Source organism: Anolis carolinensis, chromosome 1 (genome assembly GCF_035594765.1).
Source record: "Anolis carolinensis isolate JA03-04 chromosome 1, rAnoCar3.1.pri, whole genome shotgun sequence".
Classification (NCBI taxonomy): domain Eukaryota; kingdom Metazoa; phylum Chordata; class Lepidosauria; order Squamata; family Dactyloidae; genus Anolis; species Anolis carolinensis.
This window is the reverse complement of record NC_085841.1, coordinates 343,474,993-343,487,722: the sequence shown is the minus strand read 5'-3', so window position 1 is coordinate 343,487,722 and position 12,730 is coordinate 343,474,993. Positions and strand designations below refer to the sequence as shown.

General features: G+C 38.1%; 1 protein-coding gene across 6 annotated transcripts in view; it reads left to right on the top strand.

Moving 5' to 3' along the window:
• syne3 (spectrin repeat containing nuclear envelope family member 3) overlaps positions 1–12,730 on the top strand; it is a 103,560-nt gene that overhangs the window by 19,579 nt on the left and 71,251 nt on the right. For 3 of the 6 annotated variants that reach the window (XM_062968445.1, XM_062968440.1, XM_062968442.1), the window contains exon 2: positions 11,895–11,940. The exons of 1 other annotated variant lie outside the window; for it this stretch is intronic. The gene's annotated coding sequence lies outside the window, so the exon portion shown is untranslated. Of the gene's footprint in view, positions 1–4,833; positions 4,901–11,894; positions 11,941–12,730 lie in introns of those variants that run through there. 2 more of the 6 variants (XM_062968441.1, XM_062968444.1) reach the window with 2 other exon arrangements.

Below are 12,730 nucleotides of genomic sequence, written 5' to 3'. Positions count from 1 at the left end.
TAATACTAATAATACCATATAATAATATTAATTGTATGATATATATTACATATAATATTACAGTATAGTGGTATAGTTCAATATAGAAATATATAATGCTAATATTGTGCTATGCTAATAATATAATATATTGTATGTGCATATAGCTGATCTGAGTCCCCTTCGGGGTGAGTAATAATGAATGTAATAAATAAATGTAGTAAATGAATAAATAAATAATTTTAGACTTAGGCTCGCCCAAAGTCTGAAATGACTTGAAGGCACACAACAACAACAATCCTAATTAACTTGACTATCTCATTGGCCAGAAGCAGGCCCACACTTTCCATTGAAATCCTGATAGGTTTATGTTGGTTACAATTGTTTTCATTTTTAAAAATTGTATTGTACTTTCATTGTTGTTGTTGTTGTGCACTACAAATAAGACATGTGCAGTGTGCATAGGAATTTGTTCGTTTTTTTCCCCCCCCAATGATAATTTGGCCCCTCCACAATCTGAAAGATTGTGGACCGGCCCTCTGCTTTAAAAGTTTGAGGACCCCTGATCTAAATCACCCATTTGGACACTTTTCAATTTGGAGCATTTGAGATTTCAGAATTCTGGATAAGGGATGCTAAATCTATACTTGTTACCTCGTTTGAAAAGCCATGTTTTGACTTAGTTATTACAGATATATATGTTACTTGTTCCTTCCAGCTCAGCCCCAGGTGAATTTTATGTACGTCTTCAATCAACAACCAAATTACAGTACAGTAGAGTCTCACTTATCCAAGCTAAACGGGCCGGCAGAACCTTGGATAAGCGAATATCTTGGATAATAAGGAGGGATTAAAGAAAAGCCTATTAAACATCAAATTAGGTTATGATTTTACAAATTAAGCACCAAAACATCATGTTATACAACAAATTTGACAGAAAAAGTTGTGCAGCACACAGTAATGTTATGTTGTAATTACTGTATTTACGAATTTAGCACCAAAATATCATGATATATTGAAAACATTGACTACAAAAATGCCTTGGATAATCCAGAACCTTGGATAAGCGAGCCTTGGATAAGTGAGACTCTACTGTATTTTGAAAAGTTGTGGACTCATTGATCATGACCAAGCAAGAAGCTTTTAATGTTCATATAGAAGAATATACCCTCCCACTCTTTAGAGTTGAATATATGGACATACGTGTCCAAGCAGGATCAGAATATGGTGAACAAAGCAAGAATTGTATTTCAGAAAGAATACACAAGCTGGAAGATGCTGCAGCAGTTTTTTGAGTGTGCAGAGAAGACCAGATTAGCACCTCCTTGCCTCTTCCAGCTGCTATTTTAGATTAGTGGAAAAACTACTTTTGTGGGCTGAGCACAAAGGAGGGAAGTGCAAGGCAGAGAGTGAATCTGAGACATCTTGAAAGTAGTTGAAAAAGTGGTTTGACAGAGGATTCATCAGGACTGTCCCCACGACACTTAGATCACATGGAAGAGTGTATTTTCAGGATTCCTTAATACAAATTTGCTGTCCCTAACGGTATGAGGCCTTGTGTATGTCCTTTTTCTTACTATAAAACATATTGGTAAGTCATGAAGCTTCTGTTTAAACAAAAATAGGCCAGGCAAGATTAAAGGCAGCTCATCTTTCTTCTTGTAAACCATGGACTTTCAGATTTTAGCTCTAAATATGGAACTAATAATCTTAGTCTTCCCATTAAGAACTGTACACTCCTTGTGGTATTGCTGGGCTGCAAGCGCCAGCAGTCATAGCACAAATACTATGGAGAAAAGCCCACTATACTCCATGGGAGTAAAATTCCCAAATAAACATTAACAGGATTGCACTGCGAAACAATTTGGGAAGGGCTGTTTTAAGGAGTCAAACCCCAAAAGCACAACCAAACTTCTGTTCATCCAGTGACATTTTACCATCAGCTGGAGGACAAAATTAGCACAAGTCAGGGGAGTTATGCTTTGCTCAAGAACACATGTCAAAGATTTCAGAAGGTTTCCATCAGCAGGCACAAGAAGAAAAGCTGAAGCTTGGAGCGCATTTCTTCAGGCAGGACTGAAGAAAATTCCTTTTTGTCTGAAACCTTTGGTATTGCTGCTATTTAGTGTCAACTGCACCAGTTGATTGACCAATGGTCTGACTCAATACTCAATACTATTTTCATCCCATGGGCAGCAATGTACAGCTTGTTCACCTGCTTCAGAGGCTAATACATAGCTAAAATAATACACAACGTTAAGGATAAGGGTACTAAATGTACCCTTTAGTATTACTTAGCAGTCTCTAAGTGAATGCTATTATGTAATTCCATTCAGACAGAGCAGAGCTACTTTTACACGCTCATTTTGCTTAATAGTGGATCCCATTTCTTGTCTCAAAGAGCCTCATGTGAAAAGTTTCAGGTTGCTATTATCCATTCAAGACAGTTCAGGGCGGCATCAGTTAAGACCTAATTATTCACTAGCGGACCAAAATAAAAAAATAATTCCTTCACTTTAGGGTAGTTTTCTTCCCTGGAAATTGATGATTTTTCAATCAATCCAAGAAGACCCAAAGAATTTATAGGCAAATTTTACTGAGTCCTCATCTCATTGCAGAAATAATCTCAGTCCTCTTTTGGATAATGATGTAAATATAGACTGTGACCTAGAATCATAGAGTTGGAAGAGACCACAAGAGCCATCCAGTCCAACCCCCTGTCATGCAGGAACACAGAATCAAAGCACCTCTGACAGATGGCCACCCATCTTCTTTAAAACCTCCAGAGAAGGAGTCTCCACCACACTCCGAGGCATTATATTCCACTTCTGAATAGCTCTTACCACCAGGAAGTTCTTTCTAATGTTTAGGTTGGATCTCTTTTCCTGCAATTGAATCCATTGCTCCTTGTCCAAGTCTCCAGAGCAGCAGAAAACAAGCTTGTCCCTCCTTAATGCCACATTCTTTTGAATATTGAAACATAGCTGTTATATCCCCTCTCAGCAGTGCCAGATTTGTTATTGTGCTTAGTAGGTGTGCTTAAGCACAGACCCCATTGGACAGAGGGGCCCATCTTCCTGCTAAATTTTTTACAATGTATTTCACTTATATGGTGCAATTCTTAACTGGAAGGCATTCTGTTTCCGAGTGATCACAGACATAATTATGGAGTTGAAAGTCTATGGGAGTGTACCACAAAACAGGCAGTGTAGACCTATTGTGCCTACCTCCTTCAGGGCCCAATTAAGCGGCCTCATGACTTAAATGACACAGGGGCTTATTTGTCCAAAATCTAACACAGCCTTCGTTTTTCCAAGATGAATCCAGTTGCTAGTCCAAAGCAGAGAAAACCTATTCCAAATGTTAAATTAAAATATTTTTCCAGTGAGTAGTGCAAGGACCAACAAAAATGAATTGGTGGGCCACATGCGGCCTGTGGGCTGCGGGTTGGACCACACTGATTTACAGGATTTGTACTTTACCTACTTCCAGGGAGCACTGTTAACCCAACCAACGTTGAATCTGGACCAAACTTGCACCAGATGATGGGACTTGCAGTACCTTCACTAATACTATGACCCCCACCAACAATGGAATGGGATCAAACTTGGCACAGAGAAGCCCCATGACCTACTGAACATACTGCAAGGATTCGTGGGAACTGACCTTGGTTTTGGGAGTTATAGTTCACCTACATCCTGAGAAACTGTGACCCCCACCGACAATGGACTGGGACCAAACTAGGCACACAAATCCACATGGCCAACTGTGCATACAGGCCTGCTCTGGGGGTGATTGACCTCGGATCTAGGAGTTGTCATTCACGCTTATCCAGAGAGCCCTGAACCCAGCCAACTACAGATCTGGGCAAACACATCCAACATAACCAACTGTAAATACTAGCAGGGTTTGGGGGTGATTGCCCTAGGAATCTGGGAGTTGTAGTTCTCCCTTATCCAGGGAGCATTGAACCCAGCCAATGATGGATCTGGACCAAACTTAAGTGATATTACCTAGCATCCCAAAACAAACAATGCCTTCTTCTAATAACCCGGGCACTGCCGGATCCCCAAGCTAGTAAGTTATAAGATAAAGGAAAGTCGTTAGAGGAGAGAAACCTATTCAACTGATTAAGTATACTCAAATGTAAAGTTATCAACATTACCTTGAATCAGTGAATCTACTTCAGTTGGATTAGTGAACGGATTGTGGTGTAACACTGCTACCTCATTGGACTCTGAAGTCTGTTGAAAACATAAGAAAGTAGTATACTATATTAGTTATTTTATGTGTACTCTAAGGTTTCTTCCTTGCTTGAATCTAAATCTTCTCCCCAAATCCATCTGAAACTAGTGCCATAGTCTTTGACTGTCTTGATTTGTCAAGGACAGTCCCAATTAATCTTCTGCTATCTGACTTTTTCACTGGTCTTATAGTGTTCCATTTTCTCTCTTCTCCTCCCACTTTTCACCTTTGGACTCAGATTACTTCAGTTGTTGCAAACTGAGTTTAAAGGGTAAAAGTAGTTTGCTTTAAGTTGACACATTAAAATGGGATCAGGGCAGAATCTTTCCCATCCATGTTGGCTCAGGCCAAAGCAAACTGCTGCAGCCTCTCCAGACTTGTAAGTTCTTCCTTTTTAACAAACTTTGCCATGTTGACCACTCTCTGATCTTGCTTGGCCACAAATGGCCCAGTTTTCCTCTGCAAAATGTTGAAGGGCATGCCATGCTAGTCCAGACCTTTACAGTTTTACCGCAGGAAGATAAACTAAGATAGAAACTATGAGCTGTCAGTTTCATACATTAGAGGAAGTTTTGTTGTATTTCCCTCTTGCTAATCTGACAGGACTCTCCTGGTCGCAGGGGGAATGAACAAGCCGCTGCCTGACTTGAAGGCTGCAATTTTTCTGAAACAAAAGGTCAGTGCACAACAGGATACTTCTGTAGAAAAGGTAGATCAGATTTAAATAGCAATAATCCCCAAGAAACTCTCTGTTGTGTTCAGGTCACCATCTAACAAACTTGTTGATTTGTACAGAGGATTACTGTCTGAAATTATTACTAGTGACAGATGCTGGTGGAACAAGAACTAGTTGACAGTGTTAGAAACACAGGGAGTTAAATAATAGGTTTCCAAGTGTTTTAATGTTAATCCCTAGAGAAGGAGTCATTTGGTGTTGCAGTCATAGCTGCACATGACTGAATAAGATGTGAAGATGGCCACCAACTTGGATGCCTTTAAAGGGAGACTAGTTTTGTCCAGTATTTACCCTTCTCTATCAGAGAGCCTGGTGCTATAACAAACTACAAACCTCATATTTCCAAAGGAAGGAGTCATGGCAGTCAAAGTGGTGTCAAACTTTCATAATTCTGCAGTGTGGACGCTTCTAAATCTTACGTGTTTGCATTTCCCTTACCCAGACAACAATTCCTGAAGATTTAGAAAACCATTACAGTAGACTCTCAAGTAATCATAACTTAACCATTACTCAGGCATCTGGAATTTTCAAGCAACTAGTAAAAAAAACCCCTTTATATAAAGATTAAAATAAAATCAGTTTTATAATACACTCAAACATTAAGTTAAGTTTGTCTTTATTTGTCTTTATTTGTTTTTAATTACTGTGTTTCAATATTAATATCAAGTCAATGCAAAGTTTTTGGTATGGTATAGTATGGGTATATTATTAGTTAGGAGTAATTTTAATAACATCGCTCAAGCAACCAGAAATTACATTTATCTTGCATCTACCAATCCCAATGAGTGCCGGTTAACTGAGAGTCTATTGTTTATTTTTAATTTGATTTGTGTTCGTTATTGTTTGGAAGTCTCAGGATGAAAGAAAGAAATATCTCCATATCAGCAATGGAGAAACATTAAACAGAGTTACTCTTCCCTTATAGAATTAGGTTGGCAACTTATTGTTTTAGACCAGGGAATTGTTACCAGCCCTGGCCAGCATAATGAATGTGAAGGATCATGGGAGTTATACTCTGACAACATCTGGAGGGTCATGAGGTTTTTTTTTTATTCCTATTTATATCCTTTTGTTTTGGATGACCGGATTGCATCTATTTCTGAGGATGCCTTGAACCAGCTCAAGCTGGTGGTCCAGCTAGAAAAGGTAGATCTAATCTTGAATGTTGTATTGGATCAGAGATGCTTGACTGTAGTGCTTTCTCAGCAGGGCTGGATTTGTAACTTTAACAGATGTAGATGTTTGCTTGAAAGCCCAAGTTGATTATTCAGAAGATGTGACACATGTCTTCAGTGGCTTCCGCTTATTTTCCTTTTCACCATAGCATCAAAAAGTTCCTTTTTAAAAGCTAACATTTTATTAATTTCCCCAGCAATGGGATTTTCATGGCAAGCTTTATTCAGAAGAGGATATCAATTGCCTTTCTATGAGGCTGGCTTGCCCATGGGTCTCCACTGGGTTCCATAGTTGTATAAGGACCCCAGCTAATAAACTATTACAACACTATAATTAGATATGTGGAGGAGGGGATTATGGCATTGCCCCCATGAGAATTATAACATCCATTGGAATTTCCCTTCCTTTCCTAAACTTGGAGCAAAGCAGATGAGACAATGAAAATGGTTTAAACTTAGGCTCCTTCTACACAGCTGAATAAAATCCCACATTTTCTGCTTCGAACTGGAATATATGGCAGTGTGGACTCAGATAACCCAGTTAAGAGCAGATATTGTGGGATTTTCTGCCTTGATAATCTGGGTTATATGGTTGTGTGGCAGAGCCCTTAGATGTCTTAGTTTTCCTATGTTCACATTCTTTGCATGTTCCTTTTGTTTGGATGCATAAGCCATACAGGCATCTCTCCAGATTTGCAGTTCTGTCTTTGGTAAATTTGACTATTCGTGGATTTGATTAAAATGTTCTGTTTAGGAATCTATAGGCAAATTTTTAATGTTCTCTTAGGTAAAATTAGTAATATCTTCATTTGTGGGTTTTTTGCTTTCATGAATGTTCTGTGCCCCTAACTAACTAACTAGGAGGGCGGACTATATTTCTAAATGTTCAGTTGAAGTTTTAAGTTAATATAATGCTATAAAGTTGTAGCCTGAAGAAAAAATCACTGCAGGAGAAAAATGTGTATGTATTATTTGCTGGTTAACCAGCCCATGCAAGAATGCTGAACAGGAGTGCTACTTCCTTTGGCATGAATTCTACCAGCAGCCCAAGTATGTGGATTGCACTGGGAAACAACACAGAATCTCTGGGATTCCCGCCTCCTTACAGAACTGAATGTACCAACAGATTGAGAAAGACCCAGCCTTTGAGATTGAAACCAGATGTTTACTGTGACTGACCCACAAAGCCTGGCATATATAAATGCATAGTGAGAGGATGGGTGACTAATTTGTGGAAAAATGCAAAAGTCCAGGCAAAAATGAGTCAGACAAAAAACCACCCATTCTCTTGAATTTTTCCCAAATGCATGTTATAGTTCCAAAGTCATCTGCACAGTCTGAAGTTCGTAACTTAGTTTTGTTTCTGAAGAAGCTGAATGGACACGAAGCTTTTGCTTGATCCTAAAGTGTGTGTGATCTCCTCTGATCAGGCAAGCCTTGGCAGAACTGGTGTTTGGTTGTTTTTTAATTAGTGTTCTTTTGTAATACTTGGGTGGATATACTTATAAAAAGGGGTTGAATGGCTGGATTGTGTGGGCACAAAACTTTAATTATCTTGTTGCACATAGCTTTGAGATCCTTCCAAAATGTTAATGCCTGAAGTAGATTTTGATCAGATAAGTGCCCTTGTGACAAAACCAGGAATGTATTAAAATAGTTATCACTATACATTTGCTGCTGCTCTCTCTCATGCTTGCCAGTTTCCTTTTTAATCATACATCTCCATCCAATAAGGCTCCTGCTCAATTCTGTGCTTCAGAAATAATTAAGCTTTACATATCTTAAGTTACTGTTTTTTTTCAAGGTGATATGTTCTAAATGTTTGCAAAATGAATATGTAAGTACTAAATAACGATTGTGTTTAACTTTGAATGAACAGCCAAATGAAATCTGAGGACATAGAAATTGCTAAAATCAGCTATAGAGTTTTCCCACATGATCCTGAAGAGAGTTGTATGCAAAAGATAAATGGGAGCATGGACATTTAGGCAGAGAGGTAGAATGGAGAAGTGGCTAGAGTAGTAGATGGTGACTTAGCATATCCAGACTCTCATTCCCCTTGAGCCATGAGACTGACTGCATGTTTCCAGGCCAGTTATTCTTCTTTTCTCTCTCTTTTTGGGCTGACTCCATCCTGAAGTGTTGTTGTGAAGATAAATATGTCTAAACCCATTCTATGTATACTTGAATTGCATGCTTATCTGATCTTAAAACTGTTAGCAACAAATATAGTTTAGAATAGTTTCCACAATGCACAGTATGGTACAAGCCCAAAAATCTTGGGGGATATGTTCATAGATTTCACATGGATATGTGAAACTGCAGATAGTATTATACTCTATTATTTTCAATGGAACAAATGTAGTGATGAGACTAGGGTATAGTTTGTACAGGAGACTCTTAAGTGAATAAATGAATCTGTGTATATTGGTTCTCTAGGTATGGGGATCACAGAGTAAAGTAAAAAATGTGTTAGCTGGCAGGTTTTAGGAATTGAATGCCAGATGCTGTAGGCTATATTTCAAAGTAAGGAATGGGAAAAACCATCACTGAGTATTCCTTGCCAAAGAAAACCCTATGAAATTTATGGGGTCAAGAACTGGCATGCTGCTTGTAGGCACATACAAAACAAACACACACCACGCATACACATGATAGGAAAAGCATAATAGGAATGGGATTGCATACTTACTTAATGATGGTTTAAATATTTTTTCAAGATGCAGAGAGATGATGGCTAATCCGATAACCTTCTTGGCTGAGCATGGATCGAACCTAGACCTGTCTTGCCTTAATCTAGTATCTTACAGTTACACCACACTATTTTTTTTTCTTTCCTCACAACTCCATACATTCTGTCTCCTTTTCTCCTTTATAATTCTGAGGATGAGGACTGTCTGAATGCTGATTTGTGTAAGCCACTGCGTGAATTTTTTGTGAATTAAGAGTGAGATAAACATTCTTGTAATACATAAATAAGTGCACCAAGAACAGTGTTGGAAATGAACAGCCACCTTTCCTCTGCCCTCTCTGTCTGCAGTTGTAGGTATGCAATACATCTTTTGATGAATTGCCTTTATTGCCCATTTTGTGAGTAAAAAGCAACTGTTAAGTGGTTTAATAAACTCATTCCAAGCTTTAGTCTAAACTTTAAAGGAGTTATTCAAATTACTAAACCTATTTAGGCTTCAGTACCTTGGATAGCTCCTTTAAAATATTTGTTCTAAAACCCAGATTGGATTCATTTCCCCACTGAAACAACCTGTTTTCTTTTCTTTTACAAACATCAGTTTGTCAATGTATTAGGACTGGGGCGTGATGGAACTAGACAAAATCTTGATGTGTAAAGATATATCACTGAATACTAAAGTTAAGATGGTCCATGCCCTCGTATTCCCCCATTTCTATATGTGGCTGTAAAAGCTGGTCAGATAAGAAAGCTGATAGAAAGAAAATCAACTCATTTGAGATGTGGTGCTAGAGAAGAGATATATGGATACCATGGACTGCCAAAAAGAAAAATAAATATGTCATAGAACAAATCAGAACTGAGTTCTTCCTAGCAGCCTAGACGGCTAAACTTAGGCTGTCATAGGTAAAGGTAAATGTTTTCCCCTGACATTAAATCTAATTATATCTGACTCTGAGGGTTGGTGCTCATCTCCATTTCTAAGCCAATGAGCTGGCGTTGTCCGTAGACACCTCCAAGGTCATGTGGCCGGCATGACTGCATGGAGCGCTGTTACCTTCCCGCCAAAGTAGCACCTATTGATCTACTCACATTGGCATGTTTTCGAACTGCTAAGTTGGCAGAAGCTGGGGCTGTCATACTTTGGCCATATCTGAGACTCACTAGAAAAGTGTAAGGTAGTAAGAAAAGAGGAAGACCACATTTCAGTTGGGTAGATTCAACCAGAGAAGCAACAGATTTGAATTTGCAAGACCTGTTAAGGCAGGGTATCTTCAAAGTCTCTTATTATAGTGTTGCCACAAGTCAAATATCTGGTGAGTCCTGTCGGTAAGTGGATGCTGTTATGTATATTTGTTTTATTACTCAGTTTCACACGCAACATGTTACACAAATGATTCAAGAGTAAATTGCCAGTTCTGTGAAAACTATATTTGTATTTCTCCTAATTTTATTTCTAATGGGAAAGAAGAGGCATTCATGTTTCCTTCAACCAGCACTTTCAGGAAACATACATATTTTGGCTCTGATTTTAAGTGTTTTTATCCAGCATAATGTTTAGGAATGATAAGAATGACCTCTGACTGTCTGATCTGGACAATCCCTTAGATTACAGTTGCTTCCATGTAATCCACTGTATATAAGATTTAATGAACACCGGCATATTTTGATTACATTTCCCAGCTGCAAGTAAATCTGGAACCAAAACAATTTCCACATTGAAAACTTGTAACATTCTGGTAATGTGGAAATCCCTCTCTCAGATGGGATGCAATTTCAGTTTCCAACAGTGTTTTTCTATCCTCATGTTTTTATATTTGCATAAGAATTGAGTTTTTGGATGGCAGTCAAGTGTGTGAAATGGGATAATCTGAAACATGTTGAAGCTGTTTAGGAGCCTGTACAGTATAAATGTTTGGTTTTGTTGTATATCTAAGGAAAGGTGTGGTGAATGTTCTCAGATGTCAGATTTTTTTTAAAAAAAGTATCAGATAATAGAGTGAGCTACCAAACATTTATTTATGCATATTTGTAAAATGCTTCTTTCTCAAGATTTTAAAGTAGTCCACCACAGAAATGGAATACAGAATGGAAAATAATGCATAACGTCGATACAGAGCATCTAAATTATTTATTAAATGTGCTGTAGCCTGAACTAAATGGGGAAGGCTTAGAAAAATAGGAAAGCCATCAACATGTACTTAAATATGAAAATTAACAAAGCATATCTAACCATAACAGACAAATTGTGGCTAAGAGGTACTATTTTGCTTTTATCTTTCACTTGCTCAGCTAACCATGTTTTACAGCTACTCGTCTTTTTTTGTTTTCCATCTTGTCCATAATAGATATATTGGCAGTTAAAAAATGAATAAAACTCTGAGCTACCCTTTCACAAATGGAAGGAGTCTTTCCATTTACAAAAGGGGCTACTGGTCAACAGAGACATTCTTGATGGAAAATGGGCAATATTTCTTCTAGCCCTCCATATTATCCAACATCAAACACTGTTGTCAATGTTGTCTACATTCTTCAAAACAGATCTTCAGGCTTCAAAGAAGAAGAAAAACTGGGAAAAATAATCTTCCCTGGCAGCAGTAACTTGTCATTTCAGGCATCACATGAAACCTTGGTTTGCATATTCACTTCAAACTGTGTTTTCTGATTGTGGTTTGTTAGCTTATAGAAGGATAGAGTTTGTTGGCTCAGCCATTATGATATAAGTCAAAGGGAAGTTTCCCTAATGATTTGTTGAGTTTTCTGAATTCAACTGCAGTCTTAAAGGGAGATGCTATACTGTACTTCTTGTCACATTTTCCCTTCTGCCTTAAAAATGAATATGAAATGTAAAGAGTCATTTGAATATTTCAATAGATATTGTATTCCACTGTTTTTAAGATTCTTTCTTGTTCTTCCTCTGCAAAATTTGTTATAGCAGGGGACATAGCCAAACTTGGAACTCATGCTTAAATGATGAAAGATTGCTCCAAAACTGAAAATTAATTTTAAGGCTGATATTTCTGCGTTTAAAGAAGCTAATATTTTTGTGTGTTGTTTTTGATTTCCATAGGGACAAGCAGGAAATTGAGCCTGAAGTGTGGAATTGTACCCTCAATGTATGTAGCAAATTTCATTCTGATATTTTTGATATTTATCAGAATTCTGTTATATTTACAAACAAGCCAATACACATGAGCACAATGCTGATTAGACAAAGAAACACCTCACTTTGTTCAGCCAGTCAATTTCCAATAGCTCTTAAGCAAAATATAGTTGGTTCTTGGTATCCATTAGTGTTTGTTTCCAGGACCCCTTGTGGATACCAAATTTGTGCCGCTCAAGTCCCATTAGATACAATGGCATAGGTTTTTTTTTTCGTGTTAGGAGCAACTTGAAATACTGTAAGTTGTTTCTGCTGTGAGATAATTGGCCATCTTCAAAGAAATTGCGCCAGAGGATGCCCGGATGTTTTGATGTTTTACCATCCTTTTGAGAGCCTTCTCTTATGTCCCCACATGGGGAGCTGGAGCTGACAAAGGGAGCTCATCCGCACTCTCCCCAGATTCAAGCCAGCAACCTTCAGGTCAGCAGTCCAACATTCAGGTCAGCAGTCCTGCTGGCACAAGGGTTTAACCTATTGCGTGACTGGGGGCTCTTAATGGCAAAGTAAAATTGGGACTTATATAAAACTGAAAAATTAAGTTTTCCTTTTTAGATGCTTGTTGAATATTTTCAAGCTCTGCATGGTTGAATTCATGCATGCAAAATCCATAGATATGAAAGGCTGACTGTAACTTGGAATCTGTGGTTCTTTGTCGAATCAAGCAATCTTTAGGAATATGGTTTCTATAAATAGATCTTTTCTGACATTGGCAGTCTACAGGTTAATCTCCAAAAAGGTGGGTT